Here is a 25,413-nt window from a genome sequence, read left to right on the forward strand (position 1 = left end):
ATGAGTGAAACCAAGTTGAAAGAGAAACATTCCAATTTCAGTACTGAACATGTGGTATATAGATTTCTTTCTTTTGGACTATATTTCAGGACTCTAATGAGGGTCCCAGGTGCCTTCCTCCACCCAGTAAAAACAGACTATTTCCTCGTACATGGCAGTTAGAACACATGTACTAGCCTAGATGAACGTGAGATTTATCTGCCTCATCTGACTCTTTCCCAAGCACAGATGAGAGAAGAGAGAATCTAAGTGTCATCCTTAGCCCTGGCAGAAATCTCATGAGTTTGAGAGGTTAGAAGTTTCTGGATCCCACAGACTATATTTGTCCTTCATTCTTGAAGACCACAACATCAGGGAGGTGATGCCATGACAAGCACATGAACTGGATTAGAGTGTGTGTGGGGGTGTTCTGTTAATTCCCCAGCCTCACTTTCTCCTCTAGTCATCTGGCTTCAGTGACCAGATACGGATCAAGATGAGTGGAGATGAACCTGGATGTGAGGCAGTCAGGGTTAAGTGACTTACCCAAGGTCACACAGCTAGTAAGATTCAAGTGTCTGAGGCAAGATTTGAACTCCCATCCTCCTAAGCTGCCCCATTCCCACAGACAGAACTAACTAGAAACAAGGAGAGCTTCAGTATTGACAGAATTAATGAGATGAAGCCTAGTCCTGGTTTGGCTGGATAGAGTTGTCAATAATTCCATGACGTCATTCTCAAACTTATCAACATAGTGAACCAGTCTGGGGTAGTGTGACATGCCAGCTTAAAGGAACATGAAATGCGTAGAACAGCAAGCCTTCAGCAGAGGATGGCAACAGCAGCATATGGGCCCAATAGAAGGTGCAAGTCACAGGCACCAAAGGAGGAAGAGGGGTAAAAGCCCAGTACTGTAATCTGGAACTGGGAAGGTCCCCACACCCAGTGATCAATAGACAATTAGGACAAAAGACAATTGTTTAGGAACAAAAGGTAAAATTATTGGGAGATGTCTTACTTTCCCCTATTGGTGTGTTTGGGTATAAATACCATTAAATTCTCTCTCTTCATCTCTCCCTCTCTTTTATTCTCTGTCTAACTTTCTCTTTCTCTCTCCCTCTCTCATGCTCTCTATCTTTCTTCTCTCCCTTTCTCTTTCATTCCTCTTTCTCTCTATTATTCCCTCTCTCTCCTTCCTTCTCCCTCCTGTCTCTTTTATTCTCTGTGCTTGTTTTTTCTTTCTTTCATCTCTCTCCCTCTCTCTTCTCTTTTATTCTGTCTTTTTCTTTCTCTCCCTCTCTTCATCTCTCTCTCTTTTATTCTCTCCCTCTTTCATTCTTTCTCTTATTTTTTCTGTCTTTTTATTCTCTCCCACTCTTTCTCCCTCTCTTCCTCTTGTCTTTTCTCTTTCTCTTTTATTCTCCATGTATCTCTTTTTTCCTTTCTCTCCCTCTCCTCCTTTCTCCTCTCTCTTTTATTCTCTCTCTCTCCTTACATTCTTTCTCTCTCTTATTTTCTTTTTTGTTCTCTCTGTGTCTGTCTCTCTGTCTCTATCTTCTGTCTGTCTGTCTATCTTATTCTTTCTCTGTGTCTTTTTTTCTCTCTCACCCTCTCCTGGTCTCTCTTTTGTTCTTTCTCTCTCTCTCTCTCTCTGTATCTATTTCTGCCTCTATCTCTCTCTCTCTCTCTCTCTCTCTCTCTCTCTCTCTCTCTCTCTCTCTCTGTCTCCCTTCCCCTTCTCATTCATTCAATCTGTTGCCAAGTCCTATCAAGTCCTATTTACTTTCTTAACCTTTCTTCTATACAACTCTCTTCTCTTCTTTGACACTAGGAACACTCTAATAAAAACTCATTTCCCATCTGGAGTATTGCAATAACTCATTAATTGTTCCCCCTTCCTCAAGCATCTCCCCATTCTAGTCTAATCTTTGTTCAGCTACCAGACTGTTGTTTAGGTGCAGGTATGGTGCCTCTATTCAATAAGCTCTAGTGACTCCTTATTATCCCCAATATCAAATATAAAATCCTCTCTTTTATGCCTCCTTTCTGTCCCTTGTACAAGACACTCTTCTTGATTCCAGAATTTTCACTGGCTATATAGTCCATTCCTAGAATTTTCTTTCCTCTAGCCTCCTTCCCAGCAACTCTCTCTGCTTTCCTTCAAGTCCTTGCTAAAATCTTGCCTTCTATAAAAAGCATTTTCCTGTTTCTCTTAATATGGGTGCCTTTTGTCTTTTGACAATCTCCAATTTATCATGTCCATAACTTGTCTGTTTCTGTTTTCTTGTTCTTTAGACTAGAGAGTTCCTGGAGGGCAGAGACTATTTTTCATTTCTTTTTATCCCCCCAATCCTTAGTCCAGTGCCTGATAATAATAATAAGCCTTAATAAGGGATTATTGACAGAACAATAACCACCTAGTTTCAGTAGAAGAGGGAAATACCTCAGTAGGGATCTCTAAAGGAGCAAAGGGGCTTTCTCCAATGGGCTTCCAAGAAAGCAAAAGTTCAGAATGGTCAACTGGGGAACGGTGAGTGGATAGTGCCATTTTGTTGTATGCCCTAGTTCTGAGACAGATTACATTCTAGAAGGTAATGAACTTTCATGTACATGCCTACAGATGTCCCTGCTTTGTAATAAAGATCAGAAACTAAGCCAAAGTGTCATTGTATTTGTGGTGGCCCTGATGTTCCTGATAGTTCCTTTACCTTTGGAAACCCTCTGTGTCTTCTTTTCCTGCCATCACCCTGCCCCATTATCACTTGGATTGATCTTTTTGAAAGGATCATTATATCATTTGTTGTCTTTTGTTCTTTTTGTCTTTCTTTTACCCCCATGAAACTTCTCCTCCATTGGAGCCTATTTCAGACCTCTCACAACCCTATAGTCAAGTTTTTCCACTACTAATGCTTATTAAAGTGAAATAGATATCCCACAAACTTTTTAGGACCTTTCCACGAAAGGGTGGGATATTGTAGAAGCAATATCTACCCCCTAAAGGGTAAGTGATTTTTTTTTCTCTTAAATGGAAATGAAATCATCCTTGAGATGGGACTAAAGCTTGAATTACTGACTTGGTCACCTTTGTATAATTATTGACCTTGTTCACTTTTGAGTCTGAGGGCTCTTGAGACCTAATATAAACTTCTAACCAGGCATGCCACTGAGGCAAATGGCCAAACAGTTTTGTCCACATGAATCAATGTGATATCCTTGCTGAATATCTTCCTCATATAATTACTAAGTAAACTTCATTTTGTTAATGTTACTAGATTACAAGTGTCTCCTTTCATTCTAATACAAAGCAGTCTCACTGAGTTCTGGCAAAGTAAAGATTATAAAAAATTTAAAAAAAATCAAACTAACATGATAAGAGTTAGGATTTGAACTGTGACTTAATTAAGAAGTAAGATTTAGATGGCCCTGAAGTGAGGAAAGGACTTTTCCAGTAGAATAATTAAAGATAACAAGATAGGGAAATACAAGTCACTGTGTTTTGGGGGACAATAGAGAGTTCAAAAGTAATTTCTATTTGCACTTGGAATAGATTCTGTAACTGATGTAAATTTAAGTTCCTAATTATTAATTCGTTTAATTCCAAAATGTCAAAACATATACATAATCACTAGTATCTAAGAAGAATCCCTGAAGCATATGGAATTTTTAAAATCCTTACAGTTGAAAGCTCTGGCCCTCAATAACTGACTCAGTTATAACTAATTTCCAATTTTATCTATTGTTTTTAAAATATTAGACTCTAAAATTACTCATATTCCTATAAGTACATATTCAGATGGGAAGATATGAAGTTCATGTTCTGTTAACAAACTGACAGTTCTTTCTTATATAGGTTTGAAAAAAAGTCAGTAAAACTACTTTTGCCTACTCCCAAATTGCTTCCTATGTGGTCAATGCAGCAAATTTATTTTCTCTGTCAGTGGACTATTTAAAAAAAACCTCTGGATATGAGTCCTTATGAAATACAGGTCTGTTTCCTTTTGGTTGTTCTCTATTTTTTTGTTGTAATAAATTACATAGATGTGTGAGTGGGTGTACACAAGAAAAAGGAGTCAAGTTGAGGAAGCATCTAATTAAAGTTTTCAAAGAAAATAAACAAATTTAATAGTAGTAGTAAGTTAAGGCCATGGTAAGATTCTAAGATAAATAAAAACTTTCTACCATATTAACATATATCATCACTATATTATCAGTAATAAGCCTGGTTATTGATTCCTAACAGAATGAATCTTGTGTTTTCGTATTCCCAGGGATTTAGTTTAGGGTCTGGGAGCCAGCAGACAATAAATGTTTCTCAATTGATTGAGACTAACTTAGACAAAAAGATTTTTAGATCTATAACACTGTCAGAATGAGATTGAACTTAGAGATCATTATAATATTTTTGCTTAATTGTTTATTTTTCTATTTTTAAGAGACAAGATAAAGAAGTCTATGAGGACAAACAAAAACATTAACTCTGGCAAAATGAACACAAAATGTCTCAGAGATAGCTTGTTGAGAAACTTTTAACTTCTATTTTTGAAGAGGGTAAATAAAAGAAGAAAGGGTTATAGTCATTAAAATACAATTAAAAGTAAGAAATCCATAAAACTTTTTAAAATTTATTAGGAGAGTATAGAAAGAGGCAAAAATCAAGGACTAGTAATTATTTTCCATTCATATTCTACCCTGACATAGCAAATCTTTATTTAGTTACAACACAGTGATACCTTGATTAATATATATCCCTTAGAAATCAATCTCCTTTATATGAAATTGGTCATGTTTTGAAGAGGAAAAGAAAAAGTTCATAATCTATGAAGCAGACTGGTCCCAGTGTGCAACTATATGACAAAGTATATTTCCTGGCACAGCTCCATTCTGCCGCTGCCTCATTAGAGACAAACAGGAGTAATGCTAAGCAACACTGTGAACTTGGCCAGGAAGATGACACAACACTTCAGCATCTCCATCTTCAGGTTCCTCTTTCTACATCTTCCCCTAACCCCCATTATCAGCAACTCACATCCCACCATACACCTTGGGGGATGGGTGAGAGAAGGAAACAGGATGTAAGCATGTGAAGAGTTTATTTTTTTCTTCATTCAGTTACTTTTTTGTTTTGGTTTTCAGATGAGCAGACCCTAAAAACATAGTAGGCCTATCCAACTAAATAGGTAAAAAAAATTATTCCATAGAAAAAAATTGGGGGGGTAGGGGTACAAGTAGTTTTCTCCTTCTGATCTACTACCTGTAGATGCTGTTTTAGAGAAGAAGGTAAAGAGTCTGGTTTCACTGAGGATGTCAAAGCTTTCATCCCTGAAGTTGGAAGTAGAGGCAATTCTTTTCTCTTGTATCACAAGTTCTTTTCAGATGCTAAAATCTTAGATGGAGTCAAGATGGCAGACAAATGGCAATCACCCAATGACTCTTCCAAATTTTCCCTTCAAATAACTTTAAAATAGAGCCTCAAATCAAATTTTGGAGTGTCAGAGCAAAAAAAAAAAAGTAAATGTTTAAGGAAAGACTATTTGGTCTAAGAAGGCTTAAGAAAAAGCAGAAGTCTGTAATACCAGGGTAGGAGGAGCCTTTTGAGATCTCACACACCTGGCTGTGGCAACAGTAGCCGTAGCAGCTTTAGGAGCTCTCAGCCTGGACAAAGTAGTGGGGTCAGACTCTTGGTCAGAAATGGAACACTTTACTGACACAGGACACAGTTGGTACTAACTGGCAACTCTATTGTCAATATGTAAGAGAGTAGGAGCTCTGGTCATACTTCTAAAGCAAAGAGAAGCACTAGTGCCTAAGGCGGTAGGGAATCAGGGTAAAGAAAAGAATACAACAGAGTAATTATACCTTTCCCTGGACTTAGGAAGCATCAAAAAGTTGTAGACCCTAAGAACAACTCTGAAAGGAGCAACACAAAAAAGCCTGAAGCTTGAGATAGTGCCTTATGTTAAAGTTAATCTTTGCTCACTCAGAGGTTCAAAGTCAAAGAGTAAACAGGAAAAAATGAGAAAACAAACAAAAAATCTTGAGCCTAAAAAGCTACAATAACAGGGAAGATCAAGACATAAACTCAGAAGGAGACAATAATGTGAAAATAGCTATCAACAAAGCCTTACAGAAAATGTCAACTGGATCCAAGTCCAACAAGAGATAAAGAAAGAAATGATTAGTAAATGAAAAATTGGAGAAAGAAATAAGATGATGTAAGAAAGTTGGAAAAAAATGAACAGTTTGGTAAAAGAAGCACAAAAAATAATATTGAAGAAAATGACACATTAAAAAACAGAATTAGCCTGGTAAAAACTCACTAAAAAGAATCCCAGAAAAGCTTAATTGGTCTTATGAAAAAGGACGTACAAAATCTCAGTGAAGAAAATAATTCCTTAAAAATTAGAATTGGACATCTGGAAGCCAATGACTGCATGGGATATCAATAAACAATAAAATAGAGACAAAGAAAAGAAAAATTAAATGTGAAATAATAGCTCACAGTAAAAACTGATCTGGAAAATAGATCAAGGAGAAATAACTTAAGAATTATTCAACTATAACCCCATGCCCCACAAAAAAAAAGAATTATTAAACTATCTGAATTGTTTTTCAATCATTTTTCAGCCACGTTCAATGTTTTGTGACCCCATTTGGGGCTTTCTTAACAAAAGATATTTGAGTTATTTGCCATTTCCTTCTTTACAGATTTTATATTTTACATTTTACAGATAAGGAAACTGAGGCAAACAGTTAAGTGACTTGCCAAGGCTCACACAACAGCAAATGTTTAAGGCCAGACTTGAATTCAGGAAGATGAGACTTTTTTGACACTGAAGTGCCTAGCATTTTCCCTACTGCATAAACTAGCTGAAAATCACCTGAAAACCATGTTTAATAAAGAGTCTTAAAATAATGTTTCAAGAAATTATCAATGAAAAAGGATAGGTAGTGGGCAATGCTTGAACATCACTTTCATCAAAAATTGATTCAAAGAGAAGAGATACAAATCTATCTTACCCAAGGGAAAGGAGGGAGGCAAAGGAATAAGAGATATGAATAGGATAAGGTATAATAAATGAAATAGGGTATGATAAATGAAAGTTTAATTTAAGGAGGCAGTGGTCAGAAGCAAAACATATTTTTAAACAGACAGGATGAAGAGAGAGAGAGAGAGAGAGAGAGAGAGAGAGAGAGAGAGAGAGAGAGAAGTATAAAGGGAAACAAATAGAATAGAGGGAATTCATAGTCATCATAATTGTCAATGGAATGAACTCATTCATTAAATGAAAGCAGATAGATTGAATTAGAAACCAGAATCCAGCAATATGTTGGATAAAATCTAAACAAAAATACAAACACAGAGTTAGAATAAAGGACTGGAGCAGAATGTTTTATGCTTGAACTGAAGTAAAATAGTAATGATAAAAAATAGGCAGCAGTATAGCAATCATGATCAATAACCAAGCAAGAACAAAAGCAGAACTAATTAAAAGGGATAAACAGGCAAATTACATTTTGCTGAAAGATAAGCAGACAATGAAGTAATTTCAAAATCTTTACATCAAATTTTTCTGATAAAGCTCTCATTCTCCAGATAGGAAACTGAGTCAAATTTAGAAAAAATATCCAATAAATAGTCAAAGGATATGAGCAGATGATTTTCAGAAGAAATGATTTAAATCACTACTGATTAGGGAATTGCAAACCAAAACAATTCTGAAGTACCACTTCACACCAATCAGAAATGACAAATGCTGGAGGGATTGAAAGAAAATAGATACACTAATAAATTGTTGATGGAGTTGTAAGTTGGTTTAACCATTGTGGAGAACAGTTAGGAACTATGCCCCAAACTATAAACCTCTACATAGCCTTCAAAACACCATTAGTTGGTGGTATATCCAAAGCAATCAGAGAAAAAATAATAGGACCTTTATTATAAAAATATTTGTAGCAGATCTTTTTGTGTTGGCAAAGAATTGAAATTTGAGGGTATGATAGGGTATAGAAATCTATTTTACCCTGGAGGGTAGGGAAGATTATGTTTACTTTTACAGCAAGACTATTGTAGTAATGTGAAAAAATATATAAGTAAATTGTGAGAAAAAATAAATTTGAGAGTATGAAGATCAACTGGGGATTGGGTAAATAAGTTGTATGTAGTATATGATTATAATAGTATAAAACTGTGATATAAGAAATGATGAGGGGATGGTTTCAAAAAATATGTGAAGATATATATGAATTGATGCAAAATAAACTGAAGTGATCTGGGATAACATTGTGCCCAGTGAAAGCAATGTTGCAAGAATGATCAACTGTGCAAGACTTGTCTATATTAATCTGTGCAGTGATAAAGGAAAGTCCAAAAGGTCTTATGGGGAGAGGCTGTTATTCACCTCCAAACAGAGAGCTGGTAAAGTGATTGAAAACTGAAGTAGGGTTTTCTCACATTTTTTTTAATTTAATGGCTAAAATGCAAATGTGTCTTGCATCATTTTGCATATATGCTTTTTTTTTGTTTGTTTTTTGCAAAGCAATGGGGTTAAGTGACTTGCCCATGGTCACACAGCTAGGTAATTATTAAGTGTCTGAGGTTGGATTTGAACTCTGATCCTCCTGACTCCAGGGCCAGTGTTTATCCACTGTGCCACCTAGCTGCCCCTGACATATATGATTAATGTCATTTTGTTTGTTTTCTCAGTAAAGGAAAGATACAGAGGAAGGTAGAATTTGGAACTCAAAATTTTAAAAAGAATGTTGAAAATATAAAATTCAGAAAATTATTAAATAAGTGTAGCAAAGTTTCAGCCTTCTAAGGGTAAAGCCAGAATAGGAATTGTTGTGCTCTTTTCCAGGATTGGTTCCTTGCCCCTATCCTGATCAACATTTTCATCATTAACTGATACTGATACGGATTAAATTTTTTCAATTAGTTATGAGCAAGAGCCTCTGCTATGTACTAGGAATAAAAAGATTTGTATGAGATAGGATATAAAGTTTAGGACTTTATAATCTAATGGATATGGATAACTGATACAGAAGAAAGTGATGTAATTACAAAGGAAAGATCCAGGAAAGATACAGTGAGAAATTTAAGCCAGATTTTGTAGGACCTTAAATGACAGGATCAGGAAATTTTTGCTTTATTAAGTAGAAAAGTAATATACCTAGGTCTCTCCAATAAGCCCTTCAACCTGCTACCCAAATATTTTTCCTAATTATTCTATTTCTAACAATTCTCACTGTTATTCTCTAACAATATAAAGGAAGAAGTAATCTATTAGTAAATATTTATGTGCAAGATTATGTAATAGAAGAAATGGGAAAAAAGTGTCCGATAAGAGCCCATCAGTGAGGGAAAGACAAAACAAACTGTGATACATGAATGTAATACACTATCACTATGGTGTAGGAAACAATGAAAACCATAAATTCTGAGATGCAGAGGAAGATTGATAACATGGTGCAAAGTGAAGCAAAGAGAACCAGGAAAATATGTGAAATGACTTTTACAAAGTGAATGCAAAGAACAGCAACAGCAATTGAAACTGAATGTTAGGCACTTAAAATAACTAAGCTTGTCCACACAAAATAGCTATGAGAATATACATTCTTCTCTTCTACAGAGGTAGTAGTCTAAGGGTGTAACATAAAATGCGGGACTTAATTGACATGTTGGTTGGTTTTTGCCAAACTGCTTCTTATTGCTGTGGTTGCTAAAGTTTTTCTTTCTAAGAAACGGAATTAAGGTATTAATATTTTCACACAAGGAACTATTTCCCAAAACATAAATCTATGAGAGTATCATTTACTGAACAATGTAAAGACCAAGACACATCAAGAATATTTTAACTACACCTAAGCTCATATTTTTAAAGTCTTCTTTAACAAATCAGAATGTATCCAAGGAAAGTTATGATTGGGAATTTTCAACAAAACGAGAGAGTTAGAGAACATGAATTTTATCTCCCCTTCCAGCTTTACAACTATGAACTTATGATTTTATGAAACCAAATATAGTAAAGGACCTGAAGACATTTTGTCATGAATTCAACAAGTCATTTCATTCAACAATTCCTGCATCGAAGTAATTTATAATCATTTTAGACTTCAGGGAGACACAAAAACCAGTCTTTATATATTTGAAGGGTTGCAAGTTTGTATGATTATATTTTGTCCATGTACCTCCTTGAGGACAGACTTGGAATCGGCAGTAGATGTAATAGGAATGCTGATTTCAACTCAATATAACAAACAACCAAGGAGTGGAATTTCAAAAGTGAACTCACTTCCATATGAAGCAATGGACTCTCTGCCACTGGAAGTTTTAAAATAAAAACTGATGACCATGTGTCAAGAATGTTGAAGAATAATCCTTTTGGTAGCAGGTCAGTTGGACTAAATGACCTTAAAAGACCCCCTTTTTTCTATAAAACCTTAAGATTTCATTTTATTACAAATGTCTTCCATTGACATATTTAGTATTTGTTGACTCATATAAAAGTAATTATAAAAATGGTGGCTTCCAGCCATTTCAGTCATTCTATTCCATTCCATTCCAGTCCAGCTAACACTGAACTAATTTGTATATTAAATTGTATCTATCATAGATAAACTTATCTGAAATATATAATCAAATAATGGTATGATGGTAGGCAAAGTACAGATTTGTTGGATGAAAATTTGCATGTCCAAAACTTGAAGTAAAATATTGAAACATGAAATATAAAACCCTTTATAATAATTTATGCATTTATTGTTCATAAAACTAACTTTTAAAAGCTATACTAAGTATTAAATACAGCACTTGATTTCAAAATATCTTTAGTCACTATAATTTTAATAATTTTTTTGAGTAGTTGCCTGTTTAATTTTCAGACTGTGAAAACTGAAGGTAAATTATTTATTACTTCTAGCAAATGTCTTTCACAACTTTACTTAATTTTTTCATCTTTTTTTAAAAAATGGCTCATAAAGTGGAAATTTTATTAGGTTTACAAAGGAAGGAGTAAATGAGTATTTTATACATTGGTTATTGTAAATTGAAATGCCAGTATTATTTCATGGTGTATGATTTTTTTTTAATCACTGTTTCATTGACACAGCATCAGATCATATCACATCTTAGGAACAATTAGTATATCTATGGTAACAGTCACTTCTTTGAAAAGGCAGTAGAGAAGGTCTCTATAAATATGACATTGTATTTGGAAAATAAACATCCTTTCTTTTAATTCTGGGAAAATCTGAAGATAGGATGAAGAAGCAAGAAAAGGAAATAGTGACTATTGAGTCCTCATAACTGCCCCAAGAACAGATTATGTCATTGTAGCCTTTTTTCCTTTCTTTATCCAGGGTAAATTAGCTGATGGAATCAGAGAATGCTTGCAGAAATGACCTACTTTGTATTCCTATCTAGCCTACTAGAGACTTTATCAAATGTTTTGCTGAAATGTTAGATTTATTTGGAATTGATTGAATAACCAGAACCAGTGAATAATCATTGATAGATCAAGGCCAACTTGGGAACTCTGGATCAGGAGGAACAATCAAAGGGCGGGCAAATGTTTTTAGACAACAAAGAAACATCTCACAGACAAATTTAATGACTTGCTCAGGGTCATGCTGTTAATAAGAGTCTATGGCAGTATTTGAACTCAGATCTTCCTGATTCCAAATCTAGCACTGTTAACAACAAAATAATTTCTTTTAAAAGGCTTAAAATTAAACTAGGTCAGGACTATCTGAGCTTTATGAGGGTAGTAGGGATACTTTGCCTTTGTCTTTTAATCTCTGTGCAATTACTGGTACAGTAATTGAAACAAAATAGGTGCTTAATAAGTGCTTGTTTCTTGTTAGTTTTATTTATGTCACTATTTTTGATTTCTAAACCTCATTTCTAAAATTATCATTTGAAAGAGAACAGATTTTCAATCTCTGTGCAAATCACAGAAGTTTAAGGCATTTTCTCTTTTGTGCTTGCAATATTTATGGAGTGAAAGAAGGAAATACATCTAGAAGGCTCTGTGTGTGTGTGTGTGTGTGTGTGTGTGTGTGTGTGTGTGTGTGTGTGTGTGTGTGTGTCACTGACCTGGCTCAAGGAACCAGAATGGCAGCACCACCACAAAATGTCACAAGTGTGTTAAATGAGTCTAGTAATGCAGTGTAAAATTTTGTAGTCATTGCATAGTGCTCAGACCTTTCCTCCTTTTTTTTACAGTCTTTCCTAAGGTAGGGAACACTGAAAGTACAAACCTGCTCTATAAATCAATCAATAGGGAACTTAACAAAAAAGATGGTGCCATTGTAGCCAGAGTGGCTCTGTTCAATTTCATAAATTTCATTTGAGAAAATTTAAGGTTTTAATTATTTTACCTAATGAAGTTTAAGTTCTCCAAAAGTTAAGATAGCTCAGGAACATAAAATATCACAATGGGAGAAAAATGAAAAGCTTGTGAATATATGAAAAATACACAATGCTCAAATAAGCAATTGGATGTCATACCATTAGAAAGTCACTGAATTCTGAGGTCAAAAAGCAAATGCATTTCTAAGTTCCATGTCTTCAATAATACCAGAAATGAAAAGAATACTCTTTTGATCCTCTATAATATGGTAATCTTAAGAAAAATTGCATTGGGTTTGGTTATTTTTTTTGATATTGCTTCTGTCAATAAACAATTTTATTACATTGATAATTAACCTTTCCTGGAAATTAGGGAGCTCTCAAATTTTAGTACTACACAGAATTGAAATTGATACTATACAGTATCAAACTTTGCATTTTTTCCAACTATCTTCTTTTCAATTGTGATCTTAATTTACAGGCTCAACCTATATTCTCAGATGATCCACAAAAAAGTAAAATCAAACAGTGAAGAATGTTAAACAATCAACATTTCATTGAAATATCCCTGGAAATGCTAATGTTTAAATGTATGAAAGAGCTTAAGAGTAATAATAATAATAATAATAATAATAATAATAATAATATATTTTTGAGTAATAGTTTTCATATCTATTTCCCTGGGATTTTAGGTGCTTCTCAGTGTTTACCTAGAGCATGAGGACCCCCAACTATAAGATGGATGCATGCTGTCCATCAGGGTGACGTGAAAATGTAGCCATCAATAGTGCTGACACATTCTACCAATATCATGTGAAAAGTGATTTATGCTTATAAGTGATTATTACCTAACTAGCTCGATATTATAGGCTTTAGGCTCTCCAATCTCTTTTGTGTATTGGGCATTAGGGAGACACATTAGCTCTTTCAAGTCATTAGAATTCTATTTGTTGCATTGCTGCAACAAATCCCTACTTTGCATTTACAAGGCAGTAATAGTTAACTCATTGTTCTAATGCATCTATTCAATCTATTGGTTTAGCATAGGAATCTACCTTCCTAAAATACATTTCCAAACCTGTCTAAATGCAGATATGAAAAGAAATAATTAAATATTAGAACTGAATCACTTGCTCCATTGATAATGGTATCTTTGACTTTTGTGTGGATTTTTTTTTTATTTGAAAAGCTGTGCAAATTAAAGTCACAATTTTTTTAGCCTGAGAAATAGAAACAGAAGCAATCAATCAACTTACCAATCTGATTTTAAGCAAAACTTCATTTTAAGGAAAACAGATTTAGGATGACTAGCCAAAGTGGGGGAAGGGGGGATGGAAAGGCTTCTTACTCTAATTACCCATAAGATACTTGCCTTAATTATTTTTATTTCAATGATCAAACCCGCAAAATTGTCAATATATACCAATGTCCTACTTTCTACCCCAAACATGAAGACAAAAACTCTTCAAATCTTGCCTTTTATAAGTAATTATATTACAAGCTATCATTTTATTTAGATATTTATTTCATTTTTGCCAGAAGGTTGTGGCCAATGTTTTTGAAAGCACATTTTACTATACCATATGCCTACTAAAATTATCTCTATCAAACAAGCTGTAGGATGAGGCAATTGGATCACTCTGTTCTGCTTCTCTTTCTTTGAAACATGTTTAAGTATATTTATCTGATGTGCTCTGTTCCGCTTGCCAAGTAACAGGTTTAAGATGTCTGCTATGAAAGGACAGCTGTTGATGACTTACCAACCAAAGGTCACAGAATAAGCCCCTCTTACAAAGACTAAAGACAGCTGCATATCAGCTGAGTAATGTCCAGAAAAGGAAGTTGATTCATGAACCTACAAACATCTAAACAAATTTACAATATCTTTTAAGAACCTTCCACTTAATCTCATTTTTAGAATCAAATTCATATATAAACCAGCCTTTTAAAACAGGAAACTCCCAAATAATATAGACTTATTTTGGAAGTTTAGAAAAATCTCTTCTATAATATTGATGATTCTCTGTTATAGTATACACTAAAACTTTTTAATAGTTTTAGCCTAGAATTGGTTTACAACACAAGGCCCATGAAAGGCCCCAGAAGGGCTTTAATATGACTCAAAGGGATGCACAGGAATCAGAGGTGGGGAAGATGGGTCACATGCTTCCCCTCAAATGCCAATCCTCATTCTTAGCTCCAATCCCTCACTATCTTCCTAGTTCATCACCACATCTCTATTTTCAGTTCTCCCTACCCAATGCAAACTCCAAAATTATCCCTTCTCCTTAGGAAAATTATAAATTAATTGCCCAAGAATATCTAGACCCTGTACTCATAACCTGGTGATTGTAGTTCTGAGCTCCCTGAAAGTGAATAATAGCCCTGCTTCCTGCCTCCCTCCCTTTTCACAGGTCTTATTCTTTCATAGGATCACAGGTCATAGAATTTGGGCTTTTCCTCAAAAACTCTTCTGAACTTCTCTACCTTTATCAAGGACACTATTATTCTTATAGTCACCAAGGTTCACAGTATGGGTATCCATCCTATCATGCCACATATCAATCAGTTATAAATTCCTATTCTGTTCTATTGCCTCAATAATGCTTGAATCTTGTCCCCCTTTTCTCTATCCACACCTCTCACTTAGACACCTACAATAGCTTCCGGATTGACCTTCTTGTCTTCCTTCTTTCCCAGGCAATCTTCTCTATTCAGATGTCTAAGTGATTTAGGAATAAAACACAAGTTGACCCTGTCTCTTACTCCAGAAGCTAAACTCCAGTAGCTTCCAGTTGCTTTTCATTTCAAACACAAATAAATAAACCAAGAAAACTCCTCTGTTTAGGATATGAAGTCATTCAAAATTTGTTTCCAACTTACCTTTCTAGACTTATTATGTATTATTTCACTTCTTGTATTTTAAGTTCAAATCCAAAAGTGAGTTGCAAACTAAGGTATGTTTAAGCAGAACCACATAATTAAAAAACAATGGATTTCTATAGAAAATTTTTTCCTGAGCTGAAATCCGAGATAAACCACTTTTTTCTTAATATTTTTACATTCTATATAGTGTTCACATATAGAAAACTGTACACATTGAAAAATGTGACAACTGATCAAAAGTTACTATATTCATTGTTATGACCTATATGAATTATACTATTTTTCATTTTAAGAAGTATTTTAAAAATCATCAAATTTATTTTACCACCTACAATGATTGAAATAAATGAATGAGAATTATAAGAAAATTAATTGGGTAGAACCAAATGGTAGGGGAAAAAAAGGCTAAGATTCACATAAGCCCTCCTAAATTCCCCTCTAAACAATGTTAAATAATGACTTGAAACAAATTATGGCACAGAAGAAGTTACAAAAGAACAGAAAGAAGCAATTGTCTGTCCCAAGACTTGGGTCAGTAGGAAAGGTCTGCTAAAAGAGAATGAGAGTGGAGAACAGTACAATTTGAATTGTACAAGTATTGACTATGCCACAGGAAACAAGTGGCAAGTCTTGTGGGTGATCAAATCAGTGGCTGTAGCTTATATGTGGTAAAGGAGTCAAACAACTGGTCAGAAGAATATTACAGGGGTTCCTTTGTGCAGGATTCTGTTGCATTACACATAATCAGATCAAACCTCTATACCTGGGTGTGAGTCCCAGGACTTAGAGGAGCAACAGGACACCACAACCTGTGGCTACAGAACAGCTGGGACCCTGAATACAGTTCCAGGGCAGAAAAGAGTACATGAGGTTGCTCATAGAATAGAGCATAAGCCAGAAGAGTAGTAAATATATCTCTGCTTAGATCATATCACCTTGGAAGAGTTGAAACCTTACAAAACCCACAGGCTACTCAAAAAACCCTGAAGCTTGGGAATCTGTCCTTTTCATCCCAGGGGCAAAGCACAACTTTAATATAAAGTCAAGAAATAAGCTGGAAAATGAGCATATAACAACAACAACAAAAGATCCTTACCATAGAAAGATTTTATGGTTCCAGGAATGATTAAAACACAAAATCAGAAAAAGACAATGAAGTCCAAATGATTTTATCTAAAACCTCAAAGAACAAATGTGAATTGATCTCAGGCTCAAAAAGAATTTTTGGAAAATTCAAAAAAGGGTTTTAAAAGATGTCAAGGAGAAATTGGGAAAAAGAATGTGAGTGATACAAGAAAATCACAAAAAAAGGACAGTTGGTTAAAGAGGCATAAAAATATTGAAAAAATAGCTAAAAATAGAAAAGATCAAATTGATAAAAGAGGCACAAAATACAAAAAAGAAAAGAATACCTTAATAAGGATTTAATAATTTAATTTAATAAAACTGTTTACATTCCTATATAGGGAAGATGATTCTTTTAACTCTTAAGAACCAGGGCAGCTAGAAGAAATGTGTATGTGTGTGTGTATGTGTGTATTTATATTTATATTTATATGCACACATATGTACATACTTATATATATATGGCCCAAATATGATTTGAATACAATGAAATATTACCTAAAAATGGGGTGGGGTGATAAAGAGGGAGGCACTGGGATTATGGGGGGAGAGAGGTCAAACAGGATAAATTATCTCACAGAAAAGAGCCATGCTTTTACAAAGGAAAGGACAATCAGGGAGGTATAGGAGCACTTGAACCTTACTATTGTCAAAATTGGCTGAAAGTGGGAATAACATACAAACTCAGTTGATATAAAAATCTATTTTATCTATAGGAAAATTCTAGGGAAAGCAGATAAGGGAATGGGGGGTGCTGGTAGTAGAAAGAGTAGATTTGGGGAGGCAGTTATCAGAAGTAAAATATGTTTGAGAATGAACAGAGCAAAAAGAAAGGAGAGAGAAAAGGCAAGAGAAACCCAGAAAAAATAGGATGAAGGGAAATGAACACTTAACAATCATAGCAGTGAAAAAAATTACAAGCATCTCTGATAAAGGTCTCATTTCTCAAATATATAGAGAACTGAGTCAAATTTATAAAAATAATAAGAGTCATTCCCCAATTGATAAATGGTTAAAGGATATGATCAAGCAGTTTTCAAAGTAATCAAATCTATCTATTCATATGAAAATAAAAATCTTCTACATCATTATTGATTAGAGAAATGCAAATTAAAACCTCAGAAGTAGTATTTCACTCCTTTCAGATTGGCTATTATGACAGAAAAAGAAAATGAGAGTTGTTGGAAGGGATGTGGGGAAACTGAAACATCAATACACTACTGGTGGAATTATGAACTAATTCAACTATTCTCTAGAGCAATTTGGAACTATGCTATAAAACCATGCATATCACTTGGCCCAGCAATACTAGGACTAGGTCTATATCTCAAAGAGATAAAAAATGAAAAGGACCTATGTGTACAAAAATATTTACAGTAGCTCATTTAGTGGTGGCAAAGAATTAGAAATCGAGATAGTAATTGAGGAATAGCAAATTCATAGTGATGGAATACTATTTTGCTTTAAGAAATAACCAGCATGATGGGCTCTCAGAAAACCTGGAAAGACTTACACGAACTGATGCAAAGTGAAGTGAGAAAATCAGAAGAACAGTGTAAGCAGAAACAACAATATTCTATGATGATCAGCTGCAATTGACCTAGCTATTCTCAGTAATACATTGATCCAAGACAAATCCTAAGGACTCATGATGAAAAATGCTATCCAGTGCCAGAGAAAAAACTGATAAAGTCAATGCAAATAGCACTAGCACAATTTGAGGCATTCAAAATCCCTCACCCCTCCCACCTTTTCAATCTCCATTGCATTCTTCCCCATAGCATTCTAGTCTCCTTAACGTTTTGTGAATTAGGCTTCCATCTTGCTTGTAGGTAGTTTCTCTGACTGTCTCTTATACCTGAAATGCTCTTCCTCCTCACCTCTGCCTACAATCTTCCTTGGGTTCCTTTTGGTACACAGTAGGCACTTAATAAATGCTTATTGATTGACTGAGAGAAATAATAATATCACTTCCATTCCTCTCTCTCCCTCTTGACCCCTGCAATCTGGTTTTCAAGCTCATCATTCAACTGAAACTACTTTCACCAAAATTGCCAGTGATGTCTTAATTTCTATAGCTAATGGCTTATTCTCAATCCTCATACTTTTGACATCTGTTCAGCATTTAACACTGGAGATCACCCTCTCTTCTAAATACCCTGTGTGATTTCTGATATCTTTGTTCAACTGCAACTTCTCTCACCAATGTTATCAATGATTTTTAATTGCCAGAATTTTGCCAAAATAGTCCTTTTCTCAATTCACATCCATCAAGACCTTTCTGTAGCGTTTGACACTATTAACCAACCTCTCTTTTAAGGTAGTCTCTCCTCTCTAGATTTTTCATAGTACTGTTCTCTTCTAGTTCTTCTATGTGTATGATCACTCCTCATTTTCCTTTGCTGGATCTTTATCTAGGTCAAACCCACTAATATTCTGGGCTTTCTTCTCTTTACCCTCTATATTATTTAACATGGACATTCCTTAAACTTCAAATGTATTCTATATTATCATATCTATGCAGATATATTAAACCTTAATCTCTCTCCTGGGCTCAGTGCCATATCACCCACTGACCTTTAGACAGTTCAAGCTAGATTTCTTATAGGCATCTCAAACTCAATCTGTCCATAACAATTCATCTTTCTTCCTAAATCCTCCCTCTTCTGAACTCTCCTTTTACTGTCAAGAGTGCCACTATTTTCTTTGATTTGTGTGTGAAGTGGGAAGCAGAGTAGTACAAAGTTATTAAGTTTACTCTCTTTTCCAGAATTATCCAAGTCATTAGTAAGACAAAAGTCAAAAAGACTAGCTATGGCCCAGCATGCAATAAATAACCTTGACTTCAATGCTTGACCAAATTTTAAGAGGTCCACAATGATTACTTCAGCCGCCTTCCTGACCACTGGAACACCTGTTCTCATTCACCCATTCTGCCAGGCAAAGTCTTCACCTGGTTGGGATAGATGTCCTACTAACTCACTAATGGGTTTGGGGCTGGCTAGTTACCCTCAACCTGGTTAACTTGTCTGTCAAGATGGTTTATAACAGGATGTGGCCACTGCTAGTGCTATAGCTTCTTAGAGCACAGGTGAGAGTTAAATATCAGGTGGACACAGGTGGATAAGCAGCCCTGAAAAAGGCTCAGTCGAGTCTTTAGCAGGGTAGTAACCTACTAAAATGTATGATCCCTATCCCCCATTTCTACTCTCTTCCTGTCAAGCCTTTCAGTTCTATTTTTAGTCTGAAAGGCAAGACTCCAAAGTTAATTTAGGAGATTATAGGACAGAACTAAATACAACTGAGGAAACGTCACAAAGGAGGAAGTGCCATCAGCGGACCAAACGGATTGAATGAAAGGCACATGTCCACAGAGACAGCTCTGAGACCACGCAGCTGGCTTTGTGGCAAGCTGTCTGGGGTTATTTCACTAGAGTGCTGCTAATTATTTAAGTGAAAGGAGGAATGATCACCACATCTGTTACCCTCACAAAAGAAAAACTTTCAATGAATATTGAGTCAGATGTGTTTATGTGAAACATAGACTAACTAGCTACTTAATGAACTGGAATCCTTGGCAAACAGCTAATTAAGCAGATATTAAATAGCCATCACCTTACAAGTATAAACTACTATAGTTTCATTGACTTTAATCAAATCTCATAAGAGATCTTGTCATTCACAGGGAAAAAAAATCTAAATAAAATAATTTCATCACAAAGGATGAAGTCTGAGTAGTTAAAGTGTTAGCTACAACAAAAAATAACATCCCTACACAATGAACGAATTTGAAAAGTCAAAACAATCATGTTATGTGAAAATGACACATTAAACGCATAAACACAGAAATCTCATTTGCTAAGGGTTTTGGCTCAATAAAGGTTCTTCAAATTACTGACAAAGATTCAACTCATCATTGACTTGTCCCCTTTCCTAAAATTTTTCTGAGGTAGCAAGTGAAGGATTGGGGGGGAGGAACCCTTTAAAAATAACCACTGGTAACCATTCTTTCTGTTTCAAGACTTTCAGTTCACTCTGTTATTTCAGATAATCCTTTTGTAAAGAGAGAATTTTGGAATCATAGACTTAAGACCTTGAAAGAACCCTGGAATTCTCCAAATCCTACTCCCTTCCTTAATGGATAAAGAAACTGAGACTCAGAGAAGTTGAGACTTACATGTTTGTAGTCACTTGTTTGCAGATAGCCAACAGAGGAGTCCCATTATGAACACAAACTTTCTGACTCCAAATGCATTATTTTTTCTTATTAAAACCTGTAAGAGCTCTTCCAGGCACTAACAGATATCGGTCAGTTTGTCCAACTTGCTCATTTTACAAATAGCAAAACTGAGGCAGACCGTGCCCTTGGCTACCTGGGCCCGCCGGCTGTGGGCCTCCTCCCTGCGCCCACTATGCCCCGGAGTGGGCCACGCTGAGGCTCTGGGCAGCGCTCCCCAGAGTCGCAATGGGTGTCCTCGGCTGCGGCGGTGCCCGCCGCCTGAGCACCACCACGTTCTACGCCGTCAAAAGGGCAAGGCCGGTGTGTTCCCCACCTGGAGTGAATGCCAAGCACAAGTGAACCGATTTCCTGCTGCTTGGTTCAAGAAGTTTGCTACTGAGGATGAGGCTTGGGCCTTTGTCCGAAATACTTCAAGCCCTGAACCTACAACAGAGCAGACAAAGAAATGCAACACAGAGGACCCCAAAGTGAAACCAAACAAGAGACTCTGTGAATCATCGGATGAAGACGAGCCTTGCAAAAAAATTGCAAAACAAGATTCTGAACCTTTACTTAGCAAAGATAAATTTTCTTATATGGGAGATGCAACCGTGGTTTACACAGATGGCTGCTGCTCCAGTAATAGGAAAAGGAAAGCAAGAGCAGGCACTGGTGTTTATTGGGGACCAGGCCATCCCTTAAATGTAGGTGAAAGACTTCCTGGGAGACAGACAAATCAAAGAGCAGAAAAATACATGCTGCCTGTAAAGCAATTGAACAAGCCAAGAATCAAAACATCAGTAAGCTGGTTCTCTCCACAGATAGTATGTTTACTATAAATGGTATAACGAATTGGGTTAAAGACTGGAAGAAAAAACAAGCACAGGAAAAGATGTGATTAACAAAAAAGACTTCATTAAGCTTGATAAACTTATTCAAGGCATAGACATTGAATGGATGCACGTTCCTGGTCATTCAGGGTTTCCAGGCAATGAAGAAGCTGATAGATTAGCAAGAGAAGGAGCTAAAAAATTTCAAGATTCAACTTAGTATAATTTTTAAAATCTAATTAAAGAGCAAACCAAGTGCTTTTTAGTCATTATTTTGTTTGAAAATTTGCCTCTAAGACATGAACAATTAAAAGTGGATTTGGTAATATTCTTGTTTCATCAGAAAGATAGTTTTCTGTTGAAATATGGTTAAGTATATTAAATTATCCTTCACTTTAACCCAAAATATCTATTTATCTTTGGGAATCTTGTGAGATTAAGCATGAAGTATATTTAACTGACTATTACCCAACATTGTTCTCAAATTTTTGCATTGAAGTTCAAGTCTGATATTGAGCAGTTAGTTTAGAAACTCAGTAAGTGCTAGGTAAAATAATAATGATGATAATTGTCTTCTGATTAACCCCATTCTCAGGCCTTTAGAAGATTAAAATTATTCTTTCCATATAGGAAAGTAGCCTTAGGAGTAATACTTTTGAAAGCTAAATTAACTTCCTAGGTCTCTTTCCTTTTTTTTTTTTTGATCCTTGAAAGACAGTGGGGTTAAGTGACTTGCCCAAGGTCACACCACTAGGTAATTATTAAGTATCAGAGGCTGGATTTGAACTCAGGTTAGGTTCTCCTGACTCCAGGGCCAGTACTCTATCTACTGTGCCATCTAGCTACCCCTCCTTTTTTTTTAATAGTTACTTTACAACTAGAATAAAATTGAAAATGATACTGGAAATGATCTATAATTTCATCAGTATGAGCACTCCCTTCAAAAAGACTGCAAGCTCTACTTGCCTTGAATTCTTTGTTAGGATTTACTCTTTTGTTTTGACAGAAAAATTCATCAGTATGTGTCCAGCCTCTTGATGTTAAGCTTCCCTGAATTTAACTTGACTGGTCTATGGATGACTTCTCTCCACATAGAGTTCATGATTAAATGCAAAACCTTTCTACCTTGGGTAGGACCTATCAGATCACAGACAGAAGAATTACTTTCAGCAGCATAGGACAATTTATATGACATTGTTCAGGCATTGCAGAATCTAGTGGAAGATATAATCATATGGTATAAATGAAATACATTTGCACAAATAAAGTTTTCTTTGTTCATGTGAAAATGTTGCACCAGCTATCAAGAAATATATGGAATCCACATTATAGATGTTAGAAATATAATAAACTCATTAAATATAGTAACCCATTAAGGCCTTAAATGACAGTATTCACAATAAATCCTTTTGTTGTCTTAAAGAGTGAAATAAAACATCGACACTTTTAAACTTGGTTTAAAGGCAGTTTATCTCCAACTATGAGTAGCAGATATTCCTAATAAAGCAGTTTAAAAAATGTAAAAAAAAAAAACTGAGGCAGAGAGATTTAGGGATGTGCCTATAATACTTGACTGTGATTTCAAAAAGACTTCAAGTTCAATGTTTTATCCATTGCCTCCCATCCTCTTCCAAACCATCACTCTAGCATTCAGAATTCAACAGGCTCTGGGGAAGGTTAAGAGACTCACTATGGCAAAGAAAACTGATCACTGAGTCAGGGAGAAGAGCCCACTCAATGAACTTGCATTCAAACATTCCTATTCTTTATTTTCTGCTAAATCTACAGCTTGAAAATTGATCGTCATCTCCCTCAGGCTTCTAGGGAGTCTTACCCCACCAACTTTCTCTTTACCCCACCAAGCTCTGGAATCCCATCCCTCAGTAGCAATGGTGAATGTATATGGCAGTGAGCACATGTGCTTGCCTAGTCATGTCTGATACTGAAACACAAATCCTAATTGGTTCTTACTAGAACTTTAATTTTAATTAACCATGTTTTTTTCTCTCCAGATTGTACTGCTAACACATCGTCACAAGATTTTCTCTACCATGTTGCCACACCAGATACACATAACTCCTCCCCACCTTTCAGTTATCTTTTTTTAGTTTAGTTCTTTTTTTTTTTTTTTTTTTGCAAGGCAATGGGGTTAAGTAGTTTGCCCAAGGCCACACAGTTAGGTAGTTATGAAGTGTCTGAGACCGGATTTGAGCTCGGGTACTCCTGACTCCAGGACCGGTGCTCTATCCACTGTGCCACCTAGCTGCCCCTCAGTTATCTTTTATGTGTTGTCTTCCCAATTCAAATGTAAGCTTTCTGCATTCCCACCATAGTAAGCATTGGGGAAATGTTTCCTGACTTAACTGTCTGCTCTTTCTGCATTGTGTTTCTTCTCATGAGCCCTGGTAATTGAGAAGTGATCCTAAGATGTATGAATCTAACCTTGGTAGCAATCTCATGCACTAAAGACACCAGAAGCACCTGGATCTGGGACTGGGAGTCCATCAGGAGATAATCATCATGATAGTTTCTAAGGAAAGAGGATGAGCACCACCAAAAAATAACACTACAAGAGAAAAAAAAAACTAAGAAAATCCAAGCTCTCCCTTGGCAAGGCAGGATATCTAGACTTGAATTGAACAAGCAGTGCAGTGAATAGATGAAAGTGCACTGTCTCTTCAGCAGCTCTTCCTTTCCTTAAAGTTCAGGTTTTAAGGTTACAAAGGTGGTCTGTCTGCATAAGCCTCTAGAGCTTAGAAGGTTGACTTCTCTGTTGGTGGGAAGGATGTGATCTGAATGAGATTGTTGTCTCCCTTGAGAGTATGTATGTTCTTTGAGAATAGGAACCAATCAGCTTTTAACTCAACAATCAGTACAATGACTGGAATAAAATAGGTGCTTCAAAAAGGCTCACTGATAGACTTAGAGATATATAGATATATTGAATGTAATGTGCTGTTTACTAAGAATCAGAATCAAAGAAACTGAAGATTTAAAGAAATCTAAGCAGCCATTCAGTCCAAACCACATTAAAAGCCATCCCCAACTGGTCATCTAGCCTCTTCTTGAAGACCTTCAAGGAGGAGTTTCACACAATTTCTCAACAAAGCGGATCAAACAACAAATTATAGAAAATTAATTTATTTCATTCTGGATAATGACAATAAGGAAACAACATACCAAAATCTCTGGGATACACTCAAGGTGGTGGTTAGGGGATATATTATATCTTTAAATGCTTACATGAATAAATTAGAGAAAGATGAAATCAATGAACTAAATATGCATCTAAAAAATTAAAGAACAAATTATAAAACCTCAATTGAATATCAAATTAGAAATTCTAAAAATTAAAGGAGAAATTAATAAAATCAAAGCAAGAAAACTATTGAAATAATAAATAAAACCAAGAATTGGTTTTATGAAAAAAACCAATAAAATTGATATACCTCTGGTCAACTTCTTTAAAAAAAAAGACCAAATTGCTAGTATCATAAATGAAAAAGGTGAACGCAACACCAATGAGGAGGAAATTAAAGTAATAATTAGGAACTATTTTTCCCAACTCTATGCCAATAAATCTGACAATGTAAGTGAAATGGATGAATATTTACAAAAATGTAAGTTGCCTAGGTTGAATGAAGAGGTAAATACCCAAAAAACCCTATCTCAGAAAAAGAAATTCAACAAGCTATTATTGAACTGCCAAAGAAAATATATCCAGGGCCAGATGGATTCACAAGTGAATTCTATCAAATATTTAAGAAACAATTGGTTCCAATTGTATATAAACTCTTTGGAAAAATAGGTGAAGATGGAATTCTGCCAAACTCTTTCTAGGACACCAATATGGTGCTGATACCTAAACTAGGAAGAGTTTAAACAGAGAGAGAAAATTATAGGCCTATCTCCCTGATGAATATAGATGAAAAAATTTTAAATAAAATCTTGCAAAATGATTACATCAAGTTATCACTAGGATACTACATTATGACCAAGTAGGATTTATCCCAGGAATGCAGGGT

General features: G+C 35.3%; 1 protein-coding gene and 1 pseudogene across 1 annotated transcript in view; one reads left to right on the forward strand and one right to left on the reverse strand.

The window, feature by feature from the left end:
* The window catches only part of ANTXR2 (ANTXR cell adhesion molecule 2), a 209,561-nt gene that overhangs the window by 112,657 nt on the left and 71,491 nt on the right, over window positions 1-25,413 (reverse strand). The window lies entirely within an intron of this gene.
* On the forward strand, window positions 782-21,651 carry LOC141517123 (ribonuclease H1 pseudogene; annotated as a pseudogene).

This window comes from Macrotis lagotis, chromosome 3 (genome assembly GCF_037893015.1).
Source record: "Macrotis lagotis isolate mMagLag1 chromosome 3, bilby.v1.9.chrom.fasta, whole genome shotgun sequence".
Lineage (NCBI taxonomy): Eukaryota > Metazoa > Chordata > Mammalia > Peramelemorphia > Peramelidae > Macrotis > Macrotis lagotis.